Below are 20337 nucleotides of genomic sequence, written 5' to 3' on the forward strand. Positions count from 1 at the left end.
GGTTTCTAGTATTATCTCGAAACTGGGTGATATTATCGAGAACCTGTTAATCATGAGGTAGATATTCAAGCGGCTCATCGGATTCCAACTCACAGAAAAACTGGAATAAAACCTATTGTCGTGCAGTTCTCGAGTAGGCAAAAGAGAGACAGTTTTTTGAAGAGCGCAAAGCAAAAGAAAATTAAGTCCACCCAAATTATAAACTCAGCCCCTGACGCATATATCTATATAAATGAACACCTTACCCCACGCAACAAGGAGTTACTTTACAAGGGCCAAAGCAATTAAAGGAGAAAGGATTTAGGTACGTATGGCCCAAAGATGGGAAAATTTTTGCCAGAAAATCTGATTCCCCGAATCACAAAACTATTTGGATAAAATCTAATATTGAGCTGGAAAAAATCCTAAAGACATTGGAGGGTTAAAATGACTGTTTTAAATATTTTTCTTAGTACAAATGTTTGTCTGTGTGTATGTCAAGTAATGTAAGTTTCAAGGGAACCAAGTTACATATTTTCCATTTAAACATTAGAAGTTTGAGGAAACATTATGATGAGTTTTGTGTATATTTATTAAATCAAGAAAAGCAATATGATATAATAATATTATCTGAAATATGGATTAAACATGGTGAAGAGGAACAATACCAACTACCAGGATATGACATGCTGGTTCAGCCCAGACCAGACAACCAGGCTGGTGGCATTGCTGTGTACCTGACCTCTGGACTGCAACACTCTTATCAGTTGCTATTGCTGCCCACTGCTGAAATTATTCACATTTCCTTCAAAGTTGAAAATGAAGATAAACTTTCTTACAAAATATCGCTATATGCTATTTATAGGTGTTGTAAATTTACCTACAATGCATTTAAAGTAGATTTTGAAAATATACTGCAGAATTCATGTGATCCAACCTTAATTATTGGAGACTTAAACATATGTACAATAAAAAATATAGGGTCTGGAAAAAATTATTTAAGTTTAGTTTCTGCTTATGGATTTAAAAATTGTATTACCCTTCCGACAAGAATTAGTAATAACTCTGTAAGCTGCCTTGATCATATTTTAAATTAGAAATTCTAAGAACATACGTTTTGATTGTAGTGTTCTAAATCTGAATATAAAGTGATCATTTTGCTGTAACTGTTGAGTTATCTGCTCACACTAATATCCATAAGGAAGCCAATAATGATACTGTTCCGTATTATAGAATTGTTGATGAGGGAGTAAGTAATGCGCAGACAGCTATGCACGGCTGATTGGGAAACAGTTTATTCTACTGATGATGTAAACGAATGTGTAAAGAATTTTTATGGCATTTATAACTCTTGTCTTGAAAAATCATATAGATTGAAAAAGATAAACAGTAAAAATAGAAAGCGTAAACCGTGGGTAACTAATGCATTAGTTTTCACTAATAAATAGGAAGAACACATTGTTTAAAATGTTTTCTATGAATAGATTGGATCAAAATATTAAAGTAGAGTATACTAGTTTATCTAAGCTTGTAACAAAAAGAATCAGGGAGGCAAAAATAAATTATTATTCTTCCATCATAGAGAGAAATAATGGTGATAGTAAAAAGTACTGGTCTGTTGTAAGGGACATTAATGAAAAAAAGAAAGCATGAAATGAAAAAAAGTCAATGTTAACAATGTAATTTTGCCTGTTCATGAAAATGAGATTCTTATTAGCAATTATTTTAACAATTATTTTGTAAATATAGTGAATGATTTAAGATATGAGTCTTTTGGGTGTGACATGTTTATTGAGAGTCATTTAGATAGTGTTGTTTACTTTGATAAGTTCACCATAGGTATTAACGATGTGCTTAGGATAGTCTCCAGTATGAAAAATACAAAAAGTTCTGGTCTCGATGGTATAAATATTTTATCAATAAAGAATAATATTGATACATTAGCACCAGTCCTTACAACCATTTATGAAAAATCATTGAAACAGGGTGTCTTTCCCACAAGCTTCAAGGACGCAGTTGTGGTGCCTGTTTTTAAGTCGGGTGATGATATGCTCGTCTCCTCATATCGGCCAATCTCCCTTATAAACACTATTGCTAAAATATTTGAGGTATTTATTAAGGAGGAACTTTTAAAATATTTTTTAAACAAAAGCATTTTTTCACCACAGCAATATGGGTTTTTGCCAAATCGTGGTACTGATTTGGCAATTGAAGAACATATATGTGAAATAGCATCACTAGTTGATCGCAGTAGGTGTACTTTAGCTGTATATTTGGATTTTAAGAAAGCGTTTGACGTTGTAGATATTGATATATTATTAGACAAAATTAAGGGATATGGAATAGGTGGCCTTGCATATAAATTACTAGAATCCTTTTGCAAAAACAGAAGACAAACAGTCAAAATAAACAATACATATAGTGAGTTATTGCACATTAGGTACGGTGTTGCTCAAGGTGGGGTGGCAGGTCCGTTAATGTTTTTGATCTATATCAATGATTTATTGAGTATTCCATTGAATTCGTCCATATTTGCCTATGCAGACGACACTGCTATTGTGTGTTCAGCTGTGAACCGATATGCCCTTAAAGCTAAAATAAATAGAGATCTAGAGGTTATTTCAAATTGGTTAATATTAAACAGGCTTTTGATAAATAATTCAAAGTCTAAATGTATTTTGTTCACTGGTTCTTCATGCGATGTAGATAATCTCACGTTAGAATTTCAATTGGTCTGTCACAATCATCAATGCTTATATGAATGTACATGTGAAAATATTGGTTTTGTTGACTCAGTTAAGTTATTTAGGCGTTTTTATTGATAGTAAGTTAAAGTGGAATAAACATGTGGAGTACTTAGAATCAAAACTCAAAAAAATCAATTATGCTTTATATTATATAAGGAACTTTTTAAGGAAGGAGCATTTAAATTCCCTTTACAGATCTTGGTTCGAAAGTACAGCTCGTTATGGCATCATTCATTATGGGGGGACTTACCCTACAGTATTAAAATCAATTGTAATGATACAAAGGGTTTGCAATAAGAACTATACATTTTATTAAAAAATCAGAGAGTATGTCTTATTTATTTTCGAAGAATGATTATCTTACAATTGATCAGTTGTATTTGTTGACTGGTTTGTTGCATACATATAAGTTTTTTGGCAAATATAGCTTGAAACAATTTAATGCTCCTACGCGAACTTCGCAATTTATTACTATTTCAACGCCGAATTTCAGAAAAGAATTTTGTAGAAGACAGTTTTGTTTTGTTGGAAAAGAAAATTTCAATAAGATTATTGTACACTTTGGTAACGACATTTTAAATGAGGGGAAACCTCGTTTTAAAATGAAAGTTAAGAGCGCAATTCTCAAAAACGAAATTAATATATAGTAATGGTATTAGTCTGCATCTCAGAAGCATAGCTTATATATTTTGTGTATTTTGTGTATTGACAAAATATCATAATTAGTAAATCGTTTTAAAACTTTGTTCGTATTAAAAATATATTTATTGAATTGTTAATTATATATGGTTTATTGTTGATATTTCTGTTAGAATTTATTGTATATTGTTGTTGATCTGTTAGTTGTTTTTCTGTATATTATTGTTGGTTTGTATTTGTTTATTTATTGCAGATGTTTTTGTTAGATGTAGCTTTAAAAAATTTATTTTTGATTTTTAATAGTAGTTTATTTATTAATTGTTGATATTTTTTGTGAAAAATTGGTAGTTAAATAATTTGGCACGGAATTTACTGTTCAGATGCGTGTTCTGTTAAATATAGAAAATGCATGTTGTTACTTGAAGTTAATAGTGTTGATATAATGATGAACTAATAATTGTTACAAGACTGGCTGACAACTAATAAAGTATGCTGTAATTAATTTTGTTTCGTATGTTAATAGTATTTCCGCACGAGCTCTGTGAGCTCTTGGAATGTTTAAAAGTATTGTGAACTTTCTTGAAATAAAGCATTTGTCTACTGTCTACTGTCTACTGTCTACTGTCTACTGTCTACTGTCTACACACACACACACACACACACACACACACACACACACACACACACACACACACACACACACACACACACACACACACACACACACACACACACACACACACACACACACACACACACACACACACACACACACACACACACACACACACACACACACACACACACACACACACACACACACACACACACACACACACACACACACACACACACACACACACACACACACACACACACACACACACACACACACACACACACACACACACACACACACACACACACACACACACACACACACACACACACACACACACACACACACACACACACACACACACACACACACACACACACACACACACACACACACACACACACACACACACACACCACACACACACACACACACACACACACACACACACACACACACACACACACACACACACACACACACACACACACACACACACACACACACACACACACACACACACACACACACACACACACACACACACACACACACACACACACACACACACCACACACACACACACACACACACACACACACACACACACACACACACACACACACACACACACACACACACACACACACACACACACACACACACACACACACACACACACACACACACACACACACACACACCACACACACACACACACACACACACACACACACACACACACACACACACACACACACACACACACACACACACACACACACACACACACACACACACACACACACACACACACACACACACACACACACACACACACACACACACACACACACACACACACACACACACACACACACCACACACACACACACACACACACACACACACACACACACACACACACACACACACACACACACACACACACACACACACACACACACACACACACACACACACACACACACACACACACACACACACACACACACCACACACACACACACACACACACACACACACACACACACACACACACACACACACACACACACACACACACACACACACACACACACACACACACACACACACACACACACACACACACACACACACACACACACACACACACACAACACACACACACACACACACACACACACACACACACACACACACACACACACACACACACACACACACACACACACACACACACACACACACACCACACACACACACACACACACACACACACACACACACACACACACACACACACCTCACACACACACACACACACACACACACACACACACACACACACACACACACACACACACACACACACACACACACACACACACACACACACACACACACACACACACACACACACACACACACACACACACACACACACACACACACACACACACAGTGTTGTGCTGGCAGCCGAGTAGTGCAGACGTATTGTCAGTTTCTCCGCAACATAACCCCGCCGCTGCGATGAGTGATTGCGCTACGTGCAACGACCCGCTTCCAGGACCAAATGAGTGTGCCAAATGTTCGGTATGTGATTTGTATTTTTCATTTTGAATGTGCCGACATTCTAGAATCGACATGGAACCGAATGGGACAGGCTAGGCGTGACTCTTGGAGGTGTAAGTCTTGCAACGTGAAAGCTAAAATACCAAAAGACTTAATAAACCAAATGCATACTGATTTTTTGCAAAAAATGGAGACAACCATCAGGGAACAATTTTCTAGTTACGAAAAAAAAATTTAGTGAAAAGATGTCTGAATTCTCAGAATCGATGAATTTTTTTCTCGGCTAAAATAGACGAGTATGAAAAAAAAAATTAGTGAATTTGTAGGTAAAGTCAAGTCTCTAGAAAAATCCCACAGCGAACTTTCGGCTGAAAATTCACTCCTCAAAAAAGAAATCTCCGAGTGTAAAATTCAATTGTTACAACTTGAACAATATAATCGGAATAGAAATGTTCAAATTGATGGCGTTCCTGAACAACCCAACGAGAAGATGTGTGATATTGTCCAGACACTATCTAACTCAGTGGGCGTACCCATTGACTTTGAGAGGGATGTGCAGGCCATACACAGGATTCCGACAAAACGTGATAAAGGCCCAAAACCTATAATTATCCAGTTTTCAAATCGGCAAAATCGTGATCTGCTTCTGAAAACTTGCAAAAAAGCTAGGCTTGAGTCAACTACATTTGTAAGGGATATCCCGACCACAAGAGTATACGTAAATGAGCATCTCACTGCATTTAACAAAAATATTTTATACCACGCCAAAAGACTTAGGGATATGAATTACAAATTTGTTTGGGTTACAGAGGGAAAAATATTTGTTAGGAAGTCCGAAACAAGAAAAAAAAATTCGTTATATCTTCCCTTGAGGATCTAACCAGCCTTGGATTGACGATACAATAATTTTAAGTGAATTATTAGCAGTTTAAAAAACTCCCGAGCCGTTTAAATGAGAAGCCGAGATTTCAGTGACCATAGTTTAGGGATATTTCACTTGAATATTCGAAAGCTTACGAAGGAACTTTGATGAACTTGTGATTTATTTAAGTGGTTTGTCACAACATTACAAAATTATAGCATTGACAGAGGTGTGGATAAAGAGTGGAGAGGAGGTGAAGTATCAATTGCCCGGATACGACCTGATACTACAAGATCGACCAGATAACCAGTCCGGTGGGGTCGTTATCTACGTGGACTGCGACCTCCGCTGCACTCACCGCCTTATCTTGCTGTCCACTGCTGAGATAATCAATATCACTTTCACAGTAAATTATAATAATACGCTCTTGGACATTTCATTATATGGTATATATCGTAATTGTAAATTTTTATTCCAACACTTTAAAACTGACTTTGAAAATATTTTAAGATTGTCCCATAACCCAACAATTATTATAGGAGATTTAAATATTTGTATATTAAATAATAATGGCCTCAGGTAAGGACTATTTAAATCTATTGTCATCCTATGGATTTATAAGCTATGTTAACGCCCCCACTAGAATATTTAACAGCGCTTCTTCTTGCCTTGACCATGTGTTTGTAAGAAATTCAAAGAATATAGAGTTTAAAAGTAGAATTTTAAATTTAAGTTTAACAGACCATTTTGCTGTAGAATTGAAACTGTCCCAATTAGACTGTAATATTACCAGTAGGAATTGTTTTATTAAAGTAATAGACTATGACATGTTACGTAGACAGTTAAGTTTGGCTGACTGGGGTAACGTTTTCAGTGAACATGATGTGAACAAATGTCTGGCAGAATTTTATAGAGTATATTTGGAATGTCAGGAAGCCTCATCATACCTGAAAAAAGTTAACAGTAAAACTAGAAAACGGAATGCTTGGGTTTCTGATAATCTGATCTCTCTGATAAATCGTAAAAATGATTTATTTAAAACTTTTACTAAAGATAGGAACAATTTTGCACTAAAGATTGAATACAAACACTTTTCCAAAATCGTCTCTAGGAGAATAAGGCAGGCAAAGATTGATTACTTTTCATCTATGATTGATAGGGCAAATGGTGATTCAAGGAAATATTGGGACATTGTAAAAAGAATAGTGAAAAATAAAAAAAGTAAACTCAGTAAATTAATGGTAGATGGCAGTCTTTTGGAAATAGAGGGCAATGAGCGTATGATAGCCAATAAGTTTAACGACTACTATTTTTACAAAATATTGTGTCGGATTTAAGATCAAAAGAATTCGGATATGACCTATTCCTTGAGGATCAGTCCGAATTATAACTATTTTTTCTCAAAATTTGATTTAATCGATGAAGAAGTATTCAATACCATAGTAAAAATGAAAAATAAACCAAGTTGTGGCATTGACGGAATAAATATTATAACTATTAAAGAGAATATTAACGTATTTTGTCCTTTACTTTGTAATATCTATAGAAAATCTTTTTCCCAAGGATTGGTTCCAGACGATTTCAAGGTAGCTTCTGTGACACCCGTCCTAAAGTCTGGTGACCCGTCAGAGGTGTCATCGTACCGGCCGATTTCAGTTATTAATACTATAGCAAAGATATTTGAAACAATCGCTAAAAATAAGTTGCTGGACTATTTTAACACTAGGTTACTTCTCTCGGAAAACCAATACGGATTTTCTGCCGGGCAGGGGGACAGATTTGGCACTCGAGAAACACATTTCTAGTATAACGTACTCAAGAAACCAGGGTAAATACGTACTGGCCGTGTATCTTGATTTTCAAAAAGCTTTTGATACTCTAGATAAACCATATACTAGTCAATAAATTAAGAATGAATGGCATAGGTGGTGCTGCTTTGGACTGGCTCATGTCTCTATGTACTAAAAGAAGACAGATGGTAAAGATTGGTAAATCGTATAGTGAATCTTTAGAACTGCTCTATGGAACGGCTCAGGGTGGTGTACTTGGTCCAATTATTTTTCTTATATACATAAACGACCTATTAAAACTACCTTTACATTCATCAGTCTTTGCATATGCTGATGATACTGCCTTAGTGTGCTCTGCTTTCAACAAAGAGACACTAAAACTGAGGATTAAAGAGGATCTGAGTGCGGTGTCGGAGTGGCTAATTAAAAATAAACTTTTAATCAATATTTCAAAATCAAAATGTCTTGTTTTTTTCAATCAATCCAATGATAAAGATTATTTAAGAAATTATTTTAACTTAGTTTGTCATTCACATTGCTGTATGTATGAGTGTACCTGTTCCAGTATTGAGGTTGTGGATAGTGTGAAGTATCTGGGCTTATATGTTGATAGGTATTTGAAATGGGACCACCACATCAACTTTTCTATCGAAACGGCTAAGGAAAGTAAATTACTCTTTATACCATCTTAAGCAGCACCTTAAAGATAAACACATGAAGCAACTGTATTTTTCTTGGTTTGAGAGTATTTTAAGATTTGGATTAATACACTACGGTGGAACATTTAAAACAATTCTAAATCCAATAATAATGACGCAAAGACACGCATTACGCATAATGTTTGGTTTACAAAGAACAAACCGAATTAGCCATATTTTTAAAGAAACATAATATATTAAATTTTGACCAGCTGTATAAGTTTTGCTTGTTAATGCATGTACATAAATATTTAGATCACCATAAAATCAAAGCCGTAAATAGAACAACACGCAGTTCCAGGTTTTTATCAACTTGAATTGCCTCTTTTTGGTTCAGTTTCCTCTAGATGCCAGTTCTGCTACATGGGCCCAACACTTTTTAACAAGTTCATAGCCTATTATGGCAATGAATTATTTTTTGAGAAAAAGCCTAAAGTAAAAATGAAAGCATTAACTTATGTCACTGAAAGCGTGCCAGATTGAGATCAGAGTTGCTTAAATCGCCCCATCCCCATTTATTTATTTATTTAGTTATTCATTATCTTTTCTATCATATACTTTTGTATTTATTATTGAATAGAGCATACTTGTTCTATGCTAATTCTCTTTTACTGTACTTGTTATAAGTTTATAGTTTTATATCATTGTTATTATTTATTTGTTATAATATCTATAGATTTATCTCGTTGTTATTATTTATTTGTTATAATATCTATAGATTTATCTTGTTGTTATTGTTTATTTGTTATAATATCTATAGATTTATCATAATGTTAATTATTTATTGTTAAACATTGTATTCATACATTTTATTATATTGTTACTGTTCATTTGTTATGTATTTATGGATTCATATGTTGCTTATTTATTATTATACATTGTTGAAATTAGAGTTATTGTATAGGGTAATTGTGCGGAATCGGTGCGAGGTAATTGATTAATCAATTTCATGTGTAGTTTCAATGTATCTTTGTTGAATATTTAGCGTTAATGCATAGCACGATGGATTATACAGTAGATACCTCAATTCTTACAGTGAAAGTTTAAATTTCAGTCTGAAAAAAAATCAACAAATTTCTACTTGTAATATAGAATGGACTGTTGCATGAGGACTGCCAGCATCAAACAGTAATTAACAATAATATAGTTTAAGATGTTCCCGCGCGCACCTTGCATGGTGCATTGGGAAAATACATTGTAAAATTATGAAATTTTTTGAATAAAGGTGGTTGTGAACTGTGAACTGTGAACTGTGAACACACACACACACACACACACACACACACACACACACACACACAACACACACACACACACACACACACACACACACACACACACACACACACACACACACACACAGGGTGAATTGGGACAATGTATTGCGACTTATATTAAAATGAATAAAGAGTTTTTGTGTTTGTGAACTGTGAACATACACACACACGCGCGCGGCGCGCGCACGCACGCACTAGGAAACAGGCACACACAGAAAACACAGGCTGACACAGACAGACACCCACGCACAAAACTACCGAGATACGTAAGTACCCCCGGCATTTACGTTGCCCTATAAGTGGACTTAAAGACATCAATCCCTGTTCTACCTAATTCTACTAGCCAATTATTAACTACTTTCTTATATGAATAATAACTGCATGGACCGGGAGTTTTCATTTGGTGAGGTAATATTTGAGAAAACAATACTAGCTATATAAAAAGTTTCTGTAAAATTTATATACTGTATTTATTGATTCTTGGTGTTATAATACTCGAGTTAATCTGTGTACTTGTAACGTATGGGTGGTTGGTTTTTTTGAACATATTTTCTTTTATGTTTTAAAATATATAAGATTAATTGTTCTTGCATATAACTGAGTTTATATTAAAAACCTTGAACTCATTAAATAAAAATTCAGATGAGTAACTAGTTGGTTTTTGTAATGCCGCTGTCAAAATGGCTTTCTATGAAGTATGTAATGGTAGACGAATAGTTTGATATGCTCCGCCCTAAGCAATAATACAAAGTTGTAATAATGATTGTACATATGCGTGATAAACTGTTTTCATCAAAACAGGCGTTAATATTTTATGAAGAAGAGAAAATATATAAATAAACTTTCTTAATCTGTTCTTTCACAATTGCACATGAGCTGTGCACTTAAGTTTACTATCAAATATTACACAATCTGACAATCTTTCAACAGTTTCGCAGGGTCGCCAACATTCATTTCTGTGGCCTGAACAAGTATGGAGTTTCAAAGTAAGGTTCAACAGGATCTCCGTCAGCTCTCAGTGATATTGCCATGCAACTTGGTTTTATGTAAATTGACTGTGAGCTGATTTTGGTCAAACCATCGTGTTGACAGAAGTGCGCAGCCCCCGCTCCGCCGCTCAATATGCCTTCCCCCCAGGTAGTAGATCTCTCGAAACAACAAGGCTGTGCCATCTGCATATAGAAAGATCTGGCCACCTAGTAGGTAAATTTTACCAATATTTTTTATATAAGTTAGAAATCAATAGTGGTCCTAATATTACTACCTTGAATAACCCCATATTCAACCTCTTTGGTTAAAATTAGTTGTACGAATTTTCTGAATTGTGTAGATGTTGATATTTTAATTGAAAATTTTTAAAATAAAACCCTAGAAGCCTGTGAGAAAGAACCCATATTGATCTTTAATTTGACGAATTGATTTAGATTCACCTTGTAACATTCAAATCTGGCCCCCAACACTTACCTTTAAAACTGTGTTAGCCACCTTGCCGATATTTTGTGAACCAGAAAAATGTGATAGCCCTCCGGCCTTACAAATATTCGAAAATTCAACACATTATTAATTATGAAACATAAATTAAATTCTTTAATGAATTTAGACTGCATAATTTACTTATATGCAGTAATAAGTAAAATGAAACAATCATTATCGTTGATTTATCAATTATTTTAATTATCATCAATTTTTTCTTAGTAGCAATTAAAGTATCGAAAATGTAAGAAAGCGTTTGGATAAATATTAGTTAAACTTTTAAAATGAGACATTTCCCATTGATAGATATGTGAAGAGGAGGAAACAGAAGCAAATCGCGTTCCATTTTAAATTTCATTTATCGGTTTTTTATAATACTATGAGCAACGAAATAAAGTATTATAGTGTAAACTCACCACCATTGATACGATCTGAGATCTACATGTATATCATATATGTGCGATCATATATATTTATCTCAGAAGACTTTAAATATAATTATTATAGATATTTTAATTAAAGAATAGCAATTAAGTTCTTTCCTATCGTACCGAATGGCTAGCTGGGCAACATTCATTTAAAATGTCTCTACGCACAATAGCCTATCTCAAAAACGAGCTGACCTATAGACTTTAAATTTTCATGAAGCCTATTGTATTGGGCTTGCAGTGTTCTATATTAGGAACACTGAGTTCAATTATGGTGCACGCTATTCCATGGGATTTAGCTGAGCGTTAGCGAATAGTTTTTATTTGGTTTTATGGGTCATGATGGCAACGAGAAAATAGCAGAATAAATAAATATTCAAACAAACTCGCTATACTCATAACTCATAGCATATTTTAATATGTGAGAAACTCGTATTAATAAACGTGGCCTAATTTTCTCAACACATCTAGCTTCACTTTATGGTGATTTGGCGGTTAGACCTTTAATATGTATATACTGACATGAAACCGAATAAATAAAACAAAAATGTGAATGCGTCATGTGGCAATATATCTCTAGAAATATTTATCTACAGACATTCCATTTTGCATAAAACTGTTCCACATAGACATGAACGAGTTTTTATTATGTTGCCATGTCAAACCATGGAATTTGGGCTGAGTGTGTTGAAGCCTATCACTCAGTTGGCTGACAGAATTGATCTTTTGTATGTATTGATCCTGGGATTATAAAATATTTTTATCGTATTATTATCCGCCGCTGTATCTCCCAATAATGAAATGAGTTTAGAGACTTGAACTTTTTAAATTGCACTTTGGTGAAGTTCTGTTACACAAAAACATGATGTGGCTTACACCTAATCTGTAGTTTATGAAACACGCCGAAGATAAAATGTTTCCACAACAATAAAGATGCACTTACAAAACTCGCGTATACGGAGCTAGGAAACTGATGTATTAACTACGTTTGCAATTAGAGTATAATGAACTCTTATAAAACAGTAAATTGGGGATTATATTTCATGTAACCATTTTAAACAAAAGCTAACAAAGCAATGAAAACTCATGTTGAGTTGTACCTTCAGTGGAACTTTACGGACTCATAGGATATCTGTACAACCGTAAATTTATGAATTAGTTGGTCTGGAAACCTATGTATAAACCATACAGCGATCAAGTGTTACCATTATGATAAGTACTAATAGTATTACTTCAATTTAAAATAGTATTTTCTGAAAAGTGATTGAAATAAACTTTTTTCCTGTACCATTGAAAACGTTTCATTATATTGCAGTATAAGGTAAAATAATTATATTGCTTATAAAGCAATAACAGGCTAATTTATTCCAATTAACTATTATATATATCTTCTTACGATGAATACTACATTAAAAATATTACCGAATTTAAAACTGAAATATTTCTTCCTTAATAAAATTTTGATATAAAGTAAACAATTATTTAAATTATTTAACTTAATAAAGTGTTATAGAGATAAATATTGTTTTATATCAAAAAAGAAATTAATTCAGTATATTTGTATCATTATAATTTATACAACTCATAAACAGAAAAGTATAATATTTTGGAATAAAATGTAAAATAATCTATAGATGAATAAAATACTAAAAATACACATTTAAAATACTAGTATTAATTTATTAACTTAAGTATTCTTCAAAATGAAAAACATACATTTAAAAGATATAATAGAAAGCGCTTTCAAATAAAACAACGATGTATAACTAATACGAAGAAACTAAAAGAGTTTTTAAATTCTTATGAACTTTAAATAATATCAAAGATTTTTATGGTGGAAATCGCGACGGAAAAATGCTTTTACAATTCCAATTTCAGAAAAATTTCTACAACCGCTGTGGAAGGCCGTCTTCATTCAACAATTTTCAGACCAATATAACAATTGCGACCAAAGCAGACATATTGTAAGAATGATCCACCACACCTTAAAACATATATTGAAAGTGGATTCAAAATTTAAATTATGTGGATTTAACATTTGGTTTTTATTTATTTCCCAGATAGTTCATTAGTACAATGAATTACGCTAGCACATAACCTAAGATAAAAGAATCATATAATAATATGTTAGCAGTGAACAAGTGATATAACTGGTGTCGTAATCCAGCTCGTACGTGGATATACAGGTATATATATAGCGCTTGCAGCTAGCTCTACCGCACATTCACTCAGCTGCTCAACAATGAGGAGTCTTCTGGTACTGACTTTGATTGCTGTGGTTGTTTCTGAAGAGATATCACCAGGAAAGAAACACGATAAGAGAGACATTAAGGATTTCGGCCATCACGACTTCAGTGGAGGACACTTTGGAGGGCATGACTTGGAAGACGATGGTTACATTGGTTGATTAACGGCCAACATCATCACCACAAAGTTAAGACCATCACGATCCAGAAGGAGGTGAAGGTGCCGTACCCAGTCCATGTGGAGAAGAAGGTACCGTACCCTGTCAAGGTTCACGTCGAGAGGCCGGTCCCCATCCATGTGCCGAAGCCTTACCCGGTGCACGTGACCGAAGACAGTGCCTTACCCCGGTCAAGGAGTACATTCCTGCACCTTACCCGGTAGAGAAGAAGATACCCATACCCTGTGAAGATCCATGTGCCCAGGCCAGTGCCATACCACGTATCCAAGCCCTACCCTGTTTACGTCGAGAAGAAGGTTCCCTACCCTGTAGAGGAAACACATACCTTACCCAGTCAAGGTGCCCGTAACCTCGAACCTTGTCCCCTACCATGTACCCGTTGTGAAAGCACGTGCCTTACCCTGTGGAGAAAAAGGTTCCATATCCCGTCAAGGTACCAGTTTGAGAAGCCAGTGCCCATACCCCGTGGAGAAGCCCTTAACCCAGTTGTATGTGGAGAAGAAGGTTCCCTACCCAGTGGAGAAGGAGGTGCCATATACCCTGTGAAGGTGCCAGTGCATATTCCAGTTCCTGTCCATGAAACACAAAACACGAGAGCTACAGTCATCCCCCCCAACCCTACGGTGCAGAAAAAGAAAGCCACAGCCGGACTCGGGGAATTCAGCAGTTTCTGGTCACGAGTACTGAGTAAAAGAGTGAAATTATTTTGGGCATAATTATTGAGAAGAAAAATTATGTATGATAATAACTGAAATTCCACTAATCTTTATTGTTTGTAATAAAATTAATAAAATCCTGTTAAGTATAGTACGTTTATATAAATAATTTCCAAGCCCTACTTTTACTTTTATACCATGTAAAACAATATAAAAATAATCAATAAGATAAATTACTTTCGCCATGAAAGCTATGGGCCTATGTTAATTAAGTTATTTTAACTAAGTTAAACATTACACTCCCACAAAATAGACTTCCGCTAGCAAGCGTTAAGTTCACTATGAAAGGTCCTTATAGATTTGGAAAAACGTTGTATCATTAAATGTTGCACTTAATTTATTAATTAAATGGTCTTTATTTTTCAGAGTTGGTGTTAGAACTAATGAATGAGTCCTCTCTTATGACTCATGTTGGACCGCCTTCTTGCCACGATAAAAAAAATTTGTTAAGAAGTGTGTATATTTGTGGCCATTATAAAGTTTCTAGTATTTTTTGTTATATAGATAATTTTTTGTTATGTTCCAATGAATAAAATACATGCCACAGATTAGAGGAAGCCTACTTCTGTTAAAAAAGACAACTAAGATGGGTGTCTTTAAATGTATAATTAAAAGTTATAAAGTAAAAGTTTCATTTACATCTAATAATTAATATTTGCTAAAGATGTACAGTTAAAAGTAACATTAACAATGACACTATTTAGGTTATTGTATCTTTATTAGTTGAAAAATATTTCTAATATTTTAGAACATTTAGAGCAGGAATTGATATATTAGTTCAAAAGCACAGTCCCAAGTTACGTATTAGGACATTTTTATAAGGTAAAATGAGTACTTACATAAACGGTGTTGAAACCTAAAAACGCGTGTGGAAAACTAAGGCTCCTTGCATATTACACGTTTCCTGCACGTACTGGGAAAAGACAGACAATTTTCCTTATTTGATTGTTGAAATGCAGGATAATTTTCACATTGTACGGTTTCAACACGCTTTGGACTGTTAGAACATTGAATTAAGATCTAAAAGATAAAAAAAATATCACAATAGACCTATTACACATTTCTCTATAAGATTTCATGTATTTGATTGAACAGCTTACATGATTTAAATAATACATTTAAACTCGAGAATTGTAGGACCGATTTTTATGAATTTTGTGTTTTTGGATTTGTCTTTGTACGAAATAGGATAATAAGTATTAAAATGTCTTTATAGTTCACAAGGTTCCGCACGCCCTACTGGCCCGTAAAAGTTGAGGAAATATCCATAAGGAATGCATAGCAGCAAACATATGATATTAAGTGAAAGAGCCCTGTTAACATTTAATAAGCTGTTCTTTGTAAACATATATTAATTTGACAAAAACGATATTATATGTTTACGTCATAATTGCCATTTTTAATTTCTTAATATTTATAGTTTGAAAGAATAGAGCAAGCTTTCAACAAAAAGTAACAGTGAAACATAGTTTAAATTACAGTTTGAACTTTGGATCTGTACCCACAGATGTAATGTGACTGGTTGTGACATTTATGTGTGACTTTTTCAGAAAGAGTTCAGATTTATTTAATTTCGTTTATAATTAATAGAGAAAAAATAACATTTTAATTAATGAGTTTAAAATATAAAACTTTATTTTTATTTAATGTTTCATAAAAAGTTATTTATGTTCAAAGTTAAGTTTATTTTAGTTCATTTTATTTTCTGAAACAAGAAGTTAACTAAAATTTAATTTATTTTATTTGAAAGAAGAAAACCCTTTTTTAAGAAAACGAAAGTTATTGTGTATCTAACAAGTACAAGAATTGCTGTTGTAAGTTCCCTTTAATTTGAAAATTAATGAATTGCTAATTAAGGGGAACACTGCGCTGCGCCCTATCTTTTTCCTTGTTAACATATATTCCTTTTTTTAGGACCTACATAAGATACCCTTGCTACTGTTTGTTTTATCTGAAAGTACAACCTTTCTGCTTCAATACTGAACCAAACGTTTTAACATTTGTACAATTTTTAATATTTTTCTGAATTTTTATAAACATTATCTACAAAAAAGTATTCTAAAATTAAACTTTTTTAATTTTATTTGTATATTTAATTTAATATTTATCAATATTTTAGTGGTTCCACGTGAGAAGTGTAATACACTAGCAGTAAAAATTGGAGGATGAATATTCTCAAAGGAGTTCTGAGAAAAGGAACATGACATTCGAAAAAATACAAGTTTTCGGGAAAATGTGAAAGAAGAAAGGCACTATAAGCGTATAATAACAAAACAGCCTACCTAAGACATTGAACTTCAATATAATCCTGATCCATATGATGGCTCTTCTCCCTCAAATTTGTCTTCGAGTCTTCTTTTTAGCAAGTTTTTTTATGCTGGTCTTATCTTTTTTCGAGCTCATCTTCGGCCTTCTCTTCTGCTTTGATTCTTCGTTAGTCGACTCTTCTTTGACAGCCATATATTAAGGTTTGAATCCATATTCCTCCAATAATTTGCAAAGAATCATTGCACCATCATTAAAACAAGACACTGCCAAATACACCTAAGCTAAGAGTTTTTTTAGCTTAACCAATATTCCTTTAGGAACAAAAACTCCAAATGACATTATTGAGCGAATCATTACTGTTCTGTGTTTTGCCTTCCAAACATTTTTGCAGCAATCTGGTATCAGACAAATCTCTGAAAATTGGTTTTACGAAAGCCATTATACAAGCTGACAAGTGGAATTGTTTTGTGTGATAATATGTTTCATTTTCTCTTATAGCTTTCCGATACTTGCACCAAGCAATTGTCAATGCTGTCCGGACATAGCCCATGCAGATGATTGTCATTAGATGATGATATGTGAAAAAATTTAGCCCAGATTGCTTTTTTCATATCTTTAACATTTTCATAGTTTCGCCTAGTAGCTAAAACCATAATACTTTTGAATCTGGAGGATGCCTTGCCATCGTTCAACCTTCTCTGCCACCCAAAGCGATTCTGTACCATACAGGAAGTTTCTTATTTGTGCTCGAATTTCAAATAACAAAGTCTATGTCCCCATTCTCTTCTGCACATGTCCCATAATACACTCAAATCTTTTCTACTTTTAATATCACCAATACGGGCCTTACTTTCAGGCACTTGCTAAGCCCATGAGCCTTTGTATCTCCATCGCCTAAATATTCTCGGTGTAGCGCTACAGTGATAACAAATCCTGGAATCGCGCTTGTGTGAACATGGTTTACAGCACCAGTAACTTCCTCTATGGCACCACTTGAATACCCCTAAAAGCTGTCGCACTTACTGCACTGAACATTGGTATTCCAATCCGACATCATTGACGCTTTCAAACGATCACAAGCAGGGTGGATGTCATTGAGCTTGACTTCGCTAAAGCTTTTGACCGCGGTTCTTGTTGACCATTGCTTACTTGTATTAAGCGGAAAACTGGAGGTTTTGCGGTTTTGGTGAGGGCTGGTTGCTTCGTCCGTGGTTGCTCCAGTTACTTGTGTGGACGGACATCCTCCCGAGGTTCGCGTATAATGGTTCATTGTCCAAGGACCTTTATTGCCACGTCCGGAGTGCCCCAGGGTTCTCCTACTTGGTCAGCATTATTTAACATCTTTGTTAACGACTATCACTCTCATGATTATAAAGTGATGGCTGTTTGTTATTCGCTGATGACCTGAAACTTTATCAGCGGATTGCATCGGTGGATGACCAAGACCTGCCTTCAGGACCCAAATCATATTACATCGACCCGATGTGGTGTTATAAGAGAACAAAATGGCCTTGAACGTCGGAAAAAATGTGTAACTTTGACTTTCCACCGTTGCAGAGCTCCTCATTAATAACGAGAGTACACCGTAAATGACACCAGCTCTGCAGAAAGAAACAGCTGAAGTTAGAAGGAACCTTAGGGTAAATTCACATCTTTTACTACAGTCTCTTAGCACTTGCGGATCGCCATGTTGCGGTGTGTGCGCCTGTGGTCTCTAGACAGCCCCAAGTTCTGCGCACAATCTGGGTCTTTATCCATCGGCCCTTAGCGCAGTAACCCTCTCCAAAACCCTCATTTCATTAAGAGATTCTTTCATTTAGCCTTAACCCTTGTATAGACCCCACACCTCGAATACCTGTGGAAGTCATATGCGTTCACCTCATACCATCGGTCTACCTATAAGCGACGCTCTGGACGGCGCGGTCCAGCGTTCGTTTTCTCCGGCGTCTCATCCGGGACCCGTCTTGCGGTCACCGGTACCAAGATAGTTCCCCCTCCCCCCACCTCATCTTGTGATGAGTGTTTGCCGTGCTCCAACTTCTATGAAGCTTTCCTTCCCTTGAAACTAGACGCCCCCAATTATCATGAGGTGAGTATCACTTGTTTCTTTTGAGCAGTTCTAGTAACAGCGGCACTGAACATCGCATTGCCCTGACACTTCTTCACGGAGAATTTCCTGCTCAGGGGGAAGCCATACCAACCTGCGGCACCAAGATTCGCCCCAAAACCTCGTTCGTTCACAAACATTACTGCCAACAGAACCAATTACATGGAGGTAACAAGCTCATATCAATTTAGAGTACAGAGGCCATGGCAATTCAGTTTCGAATGATCTGGAGCTTCTGTCCAGCCCCTCAAAAAATAAAAGCATTTTCCAGCTTCCGCTGCCGTCTCTCAGCAGCCCTCTATCAGATTAATATGTAATATTTTTCACTATTTACCTCGCTTATGGGGATTGTAATTTTTGGGTACATTTATTATTTTGGTTGATTTAGTTTGATGTATGTCTAGCGCACTTAAAGCTGTTTCTGGCTTTTTAGGTATTGCATTGCTGTAAGAGATTTAATTTTATTGTTATTTCGGATACTACTATTTATGTATTGTTGTTGTTGTCTATTTCTTGTTGTTATTGTTTCGCTCGAGCTAGTCTGACAAACTGAGTAGTAGTTGTTGTTAATGCGCATTTATATCTATTTCAATAAATTGATTTATTGTTGGTTGGCTTTGACGTTACGTATGTAGGAGTATATTACATGATACATGTTGTTATTTCCATTTTATCTATCTATATATCATTCATGGGTAATATCCATCTATATATTATTATTGTATATTCAT

The 20337-nt window shown here is 35.0% G+C and overlaps 1 pseudogene; it reads left to right on the forward strand.

Moving 5' to 3' along the window:
* The first annotated feature begins 627 nt into the window (after positions 1-627).
* On the forward strand, positions 628-19588 carry LOC124373236 (annotated as a pseudogene).
* Positions 19589-20337: the final 749 nt, after the last annotated feature.

This window comes from Homalodisca vitripennis, unplaced genomic scaffold (genome assembly GCF_021130785.1).
Source record: "Homalodisca vitripennis isolate AUS2020 unplaced genomic scaffold, UT_GWSS_2.1 ScUCBcl_5133;HRSCAF=11724, whole genome shotgun sequence".
Taxonomy (NCBI): domain Eukaryota; kingdom Metazoa; phylum Arthropoda; class Insecta; order Hemiptera; family Cicadellidae; genus Homalodisca; species Homalodisca vitripennis.